The following is a 13,797-nucleotide window of genomic DNA, read 5'->3' as shown; positions in this document are numbered from 1 at the left end:
AATGTTATCCCTTCCGCTTCCTCCGCTTTCTCTGGATCCACCAACTCCTCCCAAAGGCTATTCAAAGTCTGCTCCAGCATATAGATGACCAGAATAGTGATGCTCATGATGGCTTTGTCAGCACCAACCATCTTAATATACAATTTTAAACTCTGCAGAAGGGTGCACAGGTCCTTAATCTGTGCTCACACCGTAAACGTGATATGCACCACGTCCTTACTGCATTGGCCCAGGCTATACGACATGACTTACTGTGTCAGGGCTCATTGCTGCTGCCACAGTCACTGCAACATGTGCAGAGTGGAATTCCACTGTGTCTGCACATTCCATATCAACCAGTTAATTGACATGGACAAAGACCTCTGTATCGATGCAAGTCGATGACCTGAGTATGCGAATGGCGGAAGTGAGCACACAGCTTCCCTGCTTTCTGCAGCAGCTCACCCAGATCCCTGATAGTGGTGGAAAAAACACTGTACCACCAGGTTTAGAACGTGAGCCATGCAAAGCACATATGTGAGCTTTCCTCGCCGTAGGGCTGCCACCAAGTTCGCACCATTATTGGACACTGCCTTCCCTGGATGCAGTTTCAGCATAGACAGCCATTACTCAAACTCAGCCTGGAGAATTGTCCACAATTCTTCAGCTGTATAACTGTGATCTCCAAGACATATCAATTTTAGCACTGCCTGATTGCAGTAAGCCTGGCTGCACAATGCGGAGGTGGTGGTGATTTTCTCTGCACTGTTGAAACGCGTGTGTCATTAAGGCAGAGGTTCAGGGTGCAGGTGGAGGCCCAAGAGGAGTTAAAGGAGGAGGAAGAAGCAGTGGAGGAAGTGTGAAATATAGAGTTTTGTCCTGCAAGCCTTAGGGATTACAAGACTTGTAGAGCAAAGCCTGCCCCCACAGCCACCAAAGTCACCCAGTGCTCAGTCAGTGAGATGTAACGCCCTTGGCCATGGTTACTCGTCCAAGTGTCTGTGGTGAAATGCACCCTGGCAGCCATATATTTAGTCAAGGAAATGGGAGATATAATCTGCAACATGCTGGTGTAGAGCAGGCACAGCTTTCTTAGAAAAGTAATGGTGACTGAGCAACTGGTACTTGGGAACTGCGACGACCATCAACTTTCGGTAACCATCTATATCGATTAGGCAGAAAGGCAGCATTTCCGTGGTCAGCAGAGTGGAGATGATTGAGTTCAAACTCTTAGACATGTGCAGGAGGAAACAAACTTTTACATGACCACAACTGAGGGATCATGGGTTACAGTCATTTGTCATAAGCCCATAAACATGGATATGTAAGCAGAGCCCCACATAAAGCCACGCCCACAGGCCCGCCCTGAAGCATCATAATGTCATGAACTGAAAACTACAAATGAAAATCAAACAACCACAAGACAGATTTCATCAACCAAGGCATCATTTTAATCAGTGCAACTGTGTCAACCTGACAGTATCTGTAGTTTACTGAGCACAATCCTGCTGACAGGTTCACTTTAATTACACTTAAAACTGAGGAAATGGCAAGATTAAAATACTTTGTTATCGTCTTATAGCCTTCTCCTGCTTTCAGGGCCTCCACCATTATCATTTTTAGAGTGCTAGGCAGCTGCTTAGAAGCAAATATTGCTGCTGATTTTTGGTTCAATGTTAGGCTGTATTCACATACAGCGTTTTTTTAGCGGTTTTTACAGTGGTTTTCACTATAAAACCGCTAAAAATAAGCTTGCCAGTCATTTCTATGCATTTTGCACTTTTTGTGCACATTGATGCGTTTTTTACCGCGAAAAAAACTCATCGCGGTAAAAACCGCAGCATGCTAATTAATTTTGTGGATTTTTCCGCGGTTTTAGCTTCTTCCATGCGGTTTGAAACCGCTGCGGAAAAAAACACATCAAAAACGCACCAAAACCTTACAAAAAATGCGCAAAAACCGCAGCGGGAAAAATAGGTGCGGTTTCTGGGAAGGGATTCAGGTTTTTGAGCAGAAATTTTCTGCAACGTGTGCACTTAGTCTTAGAGGAGGCTGGGTTATTTTTATAAAGCTGGGAAATTTGTATCATCTGGTCTTTCTTAGCCATGATAGTGAACAAACCCTAACAGGCTATTTAAGGTCTGAAGACTAAGTCAAAGTTATTGAAGCACACAAATGTTAAAGGTTGCCCAAACTTTGGATTGGGCCATCTTCCTTTTTGTAATTTTTAAAATGTAAAAAATGTCAATACATATTTTGTTGCCTGAAATACAAAGGAAAGGTGTCATCTTTATCTTTAGCCGTTTTAGAGATCATTTCATATTCAACAGTAATTGAACAGGGGTGCCTTATCTTTTAAAAGACTCTGTATGCTTATATAGGTCACAGAACAGTAATACAAATAAATAATACCTGACTTATATCTGAATCGCAGTCACTGAGGTATTAAACTTTGAAGCAACACACAAGCCTGAAAGTGCATAGGTTGTGTTTTGATGCACTTGCAGGCTAATTTGTTTGTGGCTTCAAAGCTCTGTCTCTCTCAGCAATGGCAGGTCAGACATTAGACTGGTATCATTTTTCTTGTTTGTCAATGACGAACTGAGATTTCAATCTCAGCATGCGTTGCCTCCTGCGGTCATTCACCGGGAGAGCAATGTGCAGAGCGGGAACTCTACTCCTGTCTGTATTTTCTTAAATAACACCATTGGAACACTCCCTCCTCCCAGCCCAGGGTCTGCAGCATTGCCCCACTCCTGCTGATGCCGGCTTTCTGTTGCGGCGACTCTGCATCCTGTGACCCCATGCTGCCATTCCCCTGGTAATCTAGATTCGGAATATAAGATGGACCCACATTTGACAAATAAAAAAAAATCCTCCTCAAAACCTGCTATACCTGACAGTAGCTAGATGATGTTCTTCCTTTTTTAGAGATTTTTTTCCACAGAGCATTGTCAATTAAACTCCATGCATGTAATCTCTTTATTGAAAGCCTGTAACACTCTCATACCACTACACTGAAAAGACAACTCCGTGAAACTCCACAAAATAAATTGATATGCTATGGATTTTATGCTCCTTTCCACAGGTCAATTCCCATGTAGAAAAATGTCATCTCATCTGCTGTACATGGTTGGCGTTGCAATCTACAGCAAATTTGCTGTCCGCAATTTTGCAAGATAAATCCTGTGTTTCTCACCTAACTTTATGCTTCTATATATTTTATGGTGTAAGGACACCATACAATCTAGTTTTCTGCATCTTAAAAGGTATATGGATCTCCTGCCAGGGCAGTGGGGTACTCGGTACCGGGCCGGTATCTCAGGGGGAAGTGTCACAGTAGCGGTGACCCGGTCCGTGGCCCTGGGAGTCCATGTAAAAGGGGTTAAGCATGGCTGGTTAAAGTTTATAAGTGGATGATACATGATGCCACCTGTGGTGCTCGGCAATGAAAGGGTTAAGCCGACGCTGCAGGCAGATCCTCTGGGACTGATGGTATAAGGCAGCAAGATGTAATAGCTTCCCACAGGTAGAGCTGTAGTCCCAGGGCAGTGAGAATAGGTGTTGAGGAAGAAGGTGCAGTGTTAGGCACAGAGATATGGCAGTGCTGAATGGGTTGCAGGAAGAAGGCAATGACACAACATGGTGCAGTTTCCTTTACCTTTACTTTGCTTTACAAGTGCAGTCCAGGATCCAGATTACGGATGGAACAGGAGCTGGCCAGCCTGGAAGCAACTCAGGAATCTCTCTATGCAGACGGGTTGTGTAGTCTCCTTTCTAGCGCTTATCTGAGGTACATGCAATACTGAGTTACACTGAAGTTCCTCTTGCTTGCTCTCTTTAGAACCCCCTCGTATAGCAGACAGCTGTAGCCTCCTTCTTCTGACTCACACGTTGCTGTTGTGCCTCCGAGTCTTATGTGGGCGCAGAGCATTTACAGCTTCCTATTCCTCCGGTTTCTGCTGCAGGAACATCAGTATCTATACAACCTCGGATGCCGGAATGTGGAACCATGCGCCACGCTAGAAGTGAGCCTGAACTCTGCTCAATCCTCCAGCTCTTCTCCTCTCATCCAGTTACTTCGCCCTCCTCACACGAACTACTAAACTTCCCCTTCCTGGCCCCCAGAGAGCAGCTCTTCCCCCAGTTTTTGGTTCAGAGCTCCCTCTGCTGGCCTGGAGTGGGAACTGTGCTGAGTGTTGTATGTACGTGATGGAGAGACCCTTTATTGCTTCCAAGCATGACATCACACTCCCTAGGAGGAAGGTAATGCCACTGTGGCGACCATACTCCTGGGGGCGCCACATTCCCCCCTAGTGCAATTCAGTACTCCCGGACTGAAGAAAACATGCAAAACATTAACACATGAACAATTGTAAATGTAACAGGATTTAAAAAATGAAAAATTACAAAAACCAAAGCTCAAAAATAGTCCTTTTTGATGATTAGTCCATGCGTCAATGTCCATGGTCCATTTCCTGAGCAGTTGGTAAACTATGTACAAGGATTGTTTTGGCCACACATAGTCCTGTGGCTGAATTGTCCATCAAAACAAAATAAGATATTCAAAAAGTTCTTACAGAGTCTCTGTAGGCACATAAGCTTGAAAAGTTGCATATTTACAGGAACAGTTTACATTTTCTATTTGCACTTTTCTCTCTATATCTAACTGGGATCTCACCTTTTGTACTACGGGTAGATCTGCGTAGCATGGGTACGTCTAATGGCCTCTTTAGGTTTAGTGGGCCTGTTACTGCTTTTAGTAAACTGGGTAGTAGCCATCTACGAACTCTTAGACTCACTGTGGGCATGACAGATTCACCACTGGCAGGGAGAGGATTCTCTGGCTCCACTGCTTCTGTGGCATCCGCTGCCTGAAATTCATGATTTTCAGGGTTGTCTTGAGTTTCTGCTACTTCAGTTGCAGTAGGCTGGGGAAAGATTAGGACAGGATCTACGATGGCTTGATCCATTCTTGTCCAGTTTGCAGGAAATTCTCCGAGTACAGTGCTGACCTTTTCTTTCTCTTCTATGGGTTGAAGGTCGTTTTGTTCTCCATCCTTTCCTTTAGCTGGTCAGGGCACAGTTTCAGATGATCCCTCGATACTGCTGATGAAGTTTCTCCTCCATCCTTACTGATAAGGCACACTTTGGTGTTGTTGAAATTTGATGGTAAGACGGTGTAGGGTTCAGCTTCCCATTGGTCATTCAATTTATGCATCCTCCTTTTCCTCTTTAGGACTTGTTCTCCTGGTGACAAGGGGAATGCAGGTGCATGTTGATTGTAGTTCTTCTCCTGTTTTTGTCTCGCCTGAGCTAGACTCTTTTCTACACACTCTTGCATTCTTTGGTTCTGTTGCTGCCGCTCCATATCCCAGTCATCATCTGGTGATGTCACTTCAGGTGTCAGGACTCCCATATCCAAATCAATAGGCAGCTTGTCAGGCCTCGCTCTCATTAGGTAGGCTGGAGTGCTGTTGGTGGAATTCACAGGAATGTGATAGTAGAGGTCTACCAGATCTGGCAACTTCTCTAGCCACAGATTCCTCTTTTCCAAAGGCAAGGTCTTCAGTAGGTCGATCACCACCTGATTCATCTTTTCACACATGCCATTGGTCTGTGGATGGTATGGTCTTGTCCTGATCTTCTTGAAACCGTACAAGTTACAGAACTCCTGGAACGCTTCCGCCTCAAAGGCTGGACCTTGATCTGTAAGCACTCGCTCAGGATATCCGTGTGGTCGACAAAAGTGCTGTTGGAATGCTCTGGCTGCTGTCCTGGCTGTTTGATCCTTGACAGGCACGACTACCAGGAATCTCGAGTAGTGGTCAATGATGGTAAGAGCATAAACGTAGCCTGGACGACTTGGGACCAGCTTCACATGGTCCAGAGCGACCAACTCAAGTGGTTGTTTGGTTATTATTGGCTGCAAATGAGCTCGCCGGCTGTTGCGGTCCTTCCTGCGCAGGTTACATTGTCCACACTCCCGGCACCAATATTCAATGGCATTCCTCATACCAGCCCAGTAGAATCTCTCCTGGAGCAAGGCCTCCAACTTCTTCCATCCAAAGTGTCCAGCTCCATTGTGGTATGCTTCCAAGATCATTGATGCCTCCCTCTTTGGGACTACCACTTGCCAGACCAACTCATGAGTGGGGGCATTGATACTCCTCCAGCACAGCTTTCCCTCATAGAGGAACAGCCTGCCTCTTTCCTTCCACAACTGCTGGGTTTCTTCAGGAGCATCTGGACCTGGGCGTGAGTCAGCTTGTGACAGTAGCTCCTTTACCAAATGGACTGCGGGGTCGCTATCCTGCGTTCTGCCCAGTCATGACGAGGCAATGGATTTAGGGTGGCCTCTTTCATGATAGACCGTCTGTTTCTCACTCCTTGGGCACGTTGGGCCGCAATTGGCCGGTGGAAGGCAGGTAACTCTATTTCTTCGAGTGCCTCAGGGTCTTCTGCATCTGGCGGATTAGGCATTCTTGACAGCGCATCAGCATTGGCATTCTTGTGCCCCGCTCGGTACTTGATGGTGAATTCATAGTTAGACAGCCGGGCCATCCATCGATGCTCCAGTGCACCTAGTTTGGCAGTTTCCAAGTGAGTCAACGGGTTGTTATCAGCGAAGATGGTAAACTTGGCTGAAGCTAGGTAATATTTGAATCATTCAGTCACAGCCCAGACTATGGCGAGGAACTCCAGTTTGAAAGAACTGTAGTTGTCAGGGTTCCTTTCAGTGGGACGAAGCTTCCTGCTGGCGTAGGAGATCACTCTTTCTTTGCCATTCTGTACCTGTGACAGTACTGCTCCCAGTCCCTCGTTTGCTGGCATCAGTATGCAAAACAAATGGTTGGTCATAATCTGGGTAGGCCAGAACTTGATCTCCTGTGAGAGCCATCTTCAGTCGAGTGAGGGACCTCTACAGTTACTCATTCCATTCAAATGTAGGACTCTTCTTTCTGGCCTTCTTGGGCAGTGAAGCCCTTGATGAACCTTCGGTAGTAGCCTACCAACCCGAGGAATTGACGTACCTAATGGAGGTTGCTGGGCTTCTGCCAGTCCCGGATGACAGTGACTTTGTCAGGATCCGGTGCCACACCTTCTGCACTCACTACATGACCAAGGTACTGTACTTTGGGCTTCAGGAGGTGGCATTTGGATGGCTTCACTTTGAGGCCAAAGTTGGGCAAGGCTTCAAACACCTCAGCCAGGTGCTTCAGATGGTCTTCGTAAGTCTTTGGAGAAAACAATGACATCATCAAGTATAACAGAACTGTCTCGAAGTTCTGTGTCCAAGACAGCACTCCATTAGCCGTTGAAATGTCCCAGGGGCAGTGCAGAGTCCGAACGGCATGTAGTTGAACTCGCAGAGACCCATTGGTGTAGTAAACGCTGTTTTCTCCTTGTCTGCCTCTGCCACGGGAACCTGCCAATACCCACTAGTGAGATCCAAGGTGGAAAAATAGTTAGCAGTTTTAAGTGCAGCTAATGACTCTTCAATTCTGGGTAATGGGTAGGCATCCTTATGTGTAATGCTGTTAATTTTTCTGTAATCAACACACATTCTCATGGTACCATCTTTCTTTTTCACAAAGACTATTGGAGCTGCCCAGGGGCTACAACTGTCTCTGATCACCCCAGTCTCCTTCATTTCCCGCAACATACTTTTGGCATATTGATATTGTGTTGGGGGTATAGGTCGGTACCTTTCTTTAATGGGTGGATGATCTCCAGTGGGGATATGGTGTTGAACTCCTTTTGCCTTCCCAAAGTCTAGGGGGTGTTTACTGAATACCCGCTAATACTCCTAAGTCACTCGGTAAACCCCATTCTTTTGGTATGAAGGGGTGGAGTCGGTTCCCACCTGCAGTTGCTGACACCACTCCTCCAGCTGCTTTACAGAGCCATTGTCCCCTACCTGGTCGGACGAGACCAAGGGCTCTGCTGCCTGTATTGCGTTATTACTGACAGTAAGCAGCTTAGCAACTGTGGCATACCGAGGTATTGTGGCTTCCTCTTCCCCACCATTCAAGAGGCGTACAGGTACTCTCCCTTTGTGGACATCAACTACCCCTCTGGCTGTCAGGACAGTGGGCCGGCTATCAGAGTACACTGGCTCTACCAATGCTTGGTAATCTTTTCCTCTGAGGCCGATAGCTGCCTGACACCAAGTTAACATTTCACATCTAGGGGGTATCGCAATGGGGAAAGAATCACTCACTTTGACGCTGCCAATTTCTCCGCCAGACAGTTCTACCAGCTGTCTTTGCATGGGCCTTGATCTCCTTCTGCAGGACGCGTTGTTCACTGGAACGAGCAGTCTTGGCTACCTGTTGCAATAAAACAATAACCTCGACAAGACAATTTTCAATCACATTAGTACCTAGGGTCATCATTGGGTTACATTCTCGTCGATCAATGTCTACAACTATCAGACCTTGAGATTTTAACTCTACTTGCCCCACTTCAATGGTTATCTCTTTACATCCTACTTGCGGCAAAGACTGACCATTGCTGGCAACTACTGTCAGTTCATCACTTGGGCCATGAGTAAGTTCAGAGTCAGCCCAATACCGCTTGTAAAGGATATATGGCATAGTTGTCACCTGAGAGCCAGTGTCCAGCAACGCGTTCATGGGGATGCCGTGCGTCACCACTGGGAGGACCGGTCACCCTCCAACATACTTGGCTCGCCAGTTCTTTGGGCCTTGTGGTCCTACTCCTGGGGGTTGGCCCTCTGCTCCAGGGTGGCAGAATCTTGCGATGTGGCCTGCCTTGCAGCAGCATCGACAGATGGGACGTCCATTCTGGTTTTGGCAAGTGTAGCCATACTTTTTGACCAGCTCTTGGACCTGAAGGTGCAGTTCTGTAGATGGATCATTATCCAGCATCTGTGCATCAGCCTCCACAGGACTGGGAGGGAAAGATGCTGCTTCTTGGTGGTATGTGATCGCTGGGCACCAAGGGGGCGCTGGATGACTGACATTTGGTTCATGCAGCACCCGGGTAGCCCTGTCTTTGAAGTCTGCAAAGTCTAGGTCAGGGTTCTGTAGGGCTATGATGCGCAGCTGTACTCTGTGGGTACTGGATAGGAGTCCCTCAATAAATTGCTCCTTTAACAGTCTGTCTCCATCTTTCACACTGTCTGGGTCAAGCTGCTTTATGACTCGCAGCGCCTCCTGCAGGTTAAGAGCGTAGTCCCCTATACTGTCCTGCACTCTCTGCTTACACCCAAAGAATCTCATTTTTGTTTCAGCTGCAGTGCTGGTGTAAAAGGTGCTTCTTAATTTAGCCAGAATCTTTTTAATAGTCTCTTTATCAGTGTCCTGTCAGGCTTTTACTTCCCTTTGCGCTGCACCAGTTAGCTGCCCAACAAGGATGTTCACTTTCTGGCTTTCAGACAGAGGATACACCTCAAGCAGACTGCACAGTCTCTCTTTAAATTCCTTCAGGGTATGTGACTCACCTGAGTACTGCGGTAACCATGTTGCTCCTGGTAAATATGGCATGGACAACGGCATTATGGGGACTGCTGTGATGGGTGCTTGTTCCTGCTGCGCTCTGGAAGCGGTGCTGGCCGCTGGATTCTGCAGTGCCATTGGAGCCACAGCTGCGGTGGCCCCTGCATCTTGCGGCACTGTGGGGGGTGTGGTGGCGTTCACCGCTGCATCTTCTCTTGCCTCTGACATTCTCCTCCCCCCTTTGTTATCGTTGACCATGCCCTGTGTTGCGCTGGCTTACCGGTTGCTGCTCCGCAGGCTGGATGATCGGGGGACGCCGGGACTGCAGGCCTCTGCTTCTCACTTCCTGATCGCTGGTCTCTTCCCGTGCAGCACTTCACTTTTCACGCTCTCTGGCTGACTCTGCCCATGATGGCCCACCCCTTTGGCTTCCCGCGCGCGGGGTAATGGCGGCAATGGTGCAATAGGCCTATGTCACACGCACAATCTCTGGCACACAGGACCTGGCGACACCGGGCTTCTTAAATCCTGTTCATGACGCCAAAATGTATCGCCCGCCAGGGCAGTGGGGTACTCAGTACCGGGCCGGTATCTCAGGGGGAAGTGTCACAGAAGTGGTGACCCAGTCCGTGGCCCTGGGCGTCCATGTAAAAGGGGTTAAGCGTGGCTGGTTAAAGTTTATAAGTGGATGATACGTGACACCACCTGTGGTGCTTGGCAATGAAGGGGTTAAGCCGACGCTGCAGGCAGATCCTCTGGGACAGATGGTATAAGGCAACAAGATGTAATAGCTCCCCACAGGTAGAGCTGTAGTCCCAGGGCAGTGAGAATAGGTGTTGAGGAAGAGGGTGCCGTGTTAGGCACAGAGATGTAGCAGTGCTGAATGGGTTGCAGGAAGAAGGCAATGACACAACATGGTGCAGTTTCCTTTACCTTTACTTTGCAAGTGCAGTCCAGGATCCAGATTACAGATGGAGCAGGAGTTGGCCAGCCTGGAAGCAACTCAGGAATCTCTCTATGCAGATGGGTTGTGTAGTCTCCTTTCTACCTCTTATCTGAGGTACATGCAGTACTGAGTTACACTGAAGTATCTCTTGCTTGCTCTCTTTTAGAACCCCCTCATATGGCAGACAGCTGTAGCCTCCTTCTTCTGGCTCACACGTTGCTGTTTTGCCTCCGAGTCTTATGTGGGAACAGAGCATTTACAGCTTCCTATTCCTCCAGTTTCTGCTGCAGGAACATCAGTATCTATACAACCTCGGATGCCGGAATCCAGAACCATGCGTCACGCTAGAAGTGAGCATGAACTCAATCCTCCAGCTCTTCTCCTCTCATCCACACACTTCGCCCTCCTCACACGAACTACTAAACTTCCCCTTCCTGTCCCCCAGAGAGCAGCTCCTCCCCCACCTTTGGTTCAGAGCTCCCTCTGCTGGCCTGGAGTGGGAACTGTGCTGTGTGTTGATTTACCTGATAGAGAGATCCTTCATTGCTTCCAAGCATGACATCACACTACCTAGGAAGAAGGTAATACCACTGTGGCGACCATACTCCTGGGGGCGCCACATTTACAGGACAATATGGAGATTTTTGTGACTTTTTTGTTTATTTGTTATCACTTAATACATATGGTTTTGTTCTAGCGCTATCTTAGTGTTATCAGGAAGCCTGTGTATAATATCAAAAAAGAAAAAGAGCATACCTCATAAAAAAATCCACTAATGCCAAAAACCATCACTAATTGCCATATGTTTACGCACAGTTCTCAAACTAATAAAATGCCCCCCGAGAAGATTGTAAAATTCTATGGAAAGCCTTAAAATGCATGCTCTTTTTCTGAGAAAATGTAAACAAGCTAAAAAAAAACAGTTAGTGATGGAGTCCTAAATGTTCCTAGATATCCTGCTTTCACAGGATTGACAGCCTTTCCTAAATGAGCTTTTATATCTAGGGAGAATTGTCAATAGCCCTGTGTGGGCAGTAGCCACAGACTGGGCCTGGTTTACATACAAACTCGGACTGGCCCATAGGGTGACAATCCTTCTGTGGGCTCCTGTGCAGATCTGGGCCCCCAACTCCACTGTATGGGCAGTACTTGGCATAATTCACTTTATTCACAGCATCTCATCATTCATTAACTAAACTACCTAGTTTATTATTATATAGAGATATAGGACATTTGTGAATGAGGGTACTGTAATATTTGTATGCAGGTGAAAAGTGGGGCCCCCAAAGTCAATGTTACTGGTGGGCCCTTAGCAACTCAGTCCGACACTGTTTAATTATGCTCTATTTTCTATTTTTTGATTATGACTATGATGCCTTATAAAAGCAGCACTAATAATGATGACAATAATATATCTTGAACTAGGCAAACCATTACACAAAGGTTAGCAGTTACGTTTTTTAAAATAACATTCAGAAAAAATACAAAATATCTTTTGCTGTAGTTCATTTCTTTCTGCATTATACATATGTACTGCTTGCACAATAATGACATATTTGGGTTGTCATTGAATAAAGCAGTCTTAAAATTCTGAATATTTTGCTTTTTTTAAGCATGAGTACCTACAGATAAAAAAAAAAACCGAAAAACAAAATGCAACCTGGTCATGTTGTATGCAATATTGTATTTGTATGTAATAAATAAAGATAAAAAGTGGACAAAAAGTAATGTTAAATAGCATGGAGCATGACTAATGGCACAAGCATGTTAAAATCATTGGGAAAATGTCCTTGGAAGACAAATGAATTTTCAGCAGAATAATTAACTTAATTAACAAATTTGCATGCATATTCATCAGGCTATTGAAGTCTTTCCAGCACAGCTTGATGAGCATTGGTGTAATAATTGTCTCATTTACATTCTGCAGTCTACTACAATTTAGGGCACAAAAAAAAGGAATGGAAGGAAAAAAAGGCACCCCATCTCGTTGACTTTCTTTAGGACATAGTTTTCATATAGGCCATGTGAATAACCATTAGCAGCCACTGGAAGCCAGTCCTATGTTTTCACTATACCTTTCATCCTGACTCCTAGTTTTCATTTTTTGCTTCGGCCCAGGCTTTATGCTTTGCCTCTGCTTGTTCTCCTGGGTAAAACTTGGCACCAGTTCTGACTTCAAATCTCTAGGGCCGCCAGACTGCATCATGTAAAAATTGCCATTTCCCTCTATCTCTGCAGGGCAATCTTTAAAGGCAGTAAGGTGTGACGCCCCAGACTGGCAGCTTGGCAAGAAAAAGCCCGTAGATACCAGCACACAGGAATCTGGAGCGCTTACTTTGACAGCCAGTCAGCGTTTGAAACAAAAGAAATGAAACAATAAAATGTATTTATATATTCTACAGAAATATATTCACAAGACCAGTGGAAATAAAAAAAGTAATTACTATTTATTTGATGGCACGCAGTAAGGAAAGAAGAAAAAATATATATATAGAAAGCGTATACACAGCAGTATTCGGTCTCTTCTGATTAAACTTTTCACCTCTCAAAAGACATTTAAATGAAGAGAGCTGCACGCAGCAGAAAGGATTGTTCTTCTATTGTTTGTGATAGAGGTGATTAGGTTTAGGTTTTCCCTGCATGATCTGTGGACTAGCAGTAAGAAAAGCGTTTACATGGTTTCCTCTACACTTCCCAGCATTATAATATAGCTTAGTAAAAGCTGTATGCTAAGGTGGTATTTAGCAGTGGCCATGTCATTCATTAAAAATGTATTAAATAAAAACAACAGACAATGTGAGCATATGTTCAATTTGCTCGATGTTTCAGATGACTTTTTCCTCTTGCTAACGAAGGTTAGAAGAAACAGAAATAATTAATTATACGATAGCATACAATAAATACGGCTAATGTGGAAAAGATAACGTGTGTTGAAATACCAAATTTAAAGTAACCTATTTACCTCCCACTTTTGTTCTCATTATTCATAAATCGGCATTATTTTGTTCTCATTGTCATAAATGTTTGTCACTTCAATCTGTGATCAGCAAATCTTACAAGAAATGGTAACCATTTAATGGTGCTGAAATCTGCTGTGATTTGAGTTTAGAAAATCAATCGAATTTAATAGGGAAAGTTACACTGCGGTTTATCAATGTAAATTAATTGTTCTTTATTATTCTCTGGAGTCTCATCAGGCAAAAAAACGCTCTAAACATAAATGGAAAAAAAATAGAAAACAATTCACCTCGCGACTCATCTGTGCTACTCTACCGGAATCCCATAGTCTGGTCCTCCCTGTCTCTTCTTTTGCCTTTTCCTATTGCACGTATCCTCTTTACATGTTTCATTCGTTCATGCTGGGCTGGGGCATACAGCATAGAATAGGCCTCTGACATTACGCACCAT

The 13,797-nt window shown here is 45.4% G+C and overlaps 1 long non-coding RNA gene across 1 annotated transcript in view; it reads left to right on the top strand.

Moving 5' to 3' along the window:
- The window catches only part of LOC141052572 (uncharacterized), a 40,556-nt gene extending 27,351 nt beyond the window's left edge, over window positions 1-13,205 (top strand). Inside the window, exon 4 of the long non-coding RNA XR_012220841.1 lies at window positions 12,628-13,205. This is a non-coding gene — a long non-coding RNA (uncharacterized lncRNA). The remainder of the gene's footprint in view (window positions 1-12,627) is intronic.
- The last annotated feature ends 592 nt before the right edge of the window (window positions 13,206-13,797 follow it).

This window comes from Dendrobates tinctorius, unplaced genomic scaffold (assembly GCF_039654945.1).
Source record: "Dendrobates tinctorius isolate UK_male_01 unplaced genomic scaffold, ASM3965494v1 ptg000162l, whole genome shotgun sequence".
Taxonomy (NCBI): domain Eukaryota; kingdom Metazoa; phylum Chordata; class Amphibia; order Anura; family Dendrobatidae; genus Dendrobates; species Dendrobates tinctorius.
The sequence above is the reverse complement of the archived record's forward strand: the minus strand, read 5'-3'. Positions and strand labels throughout refer to the sequence as shown.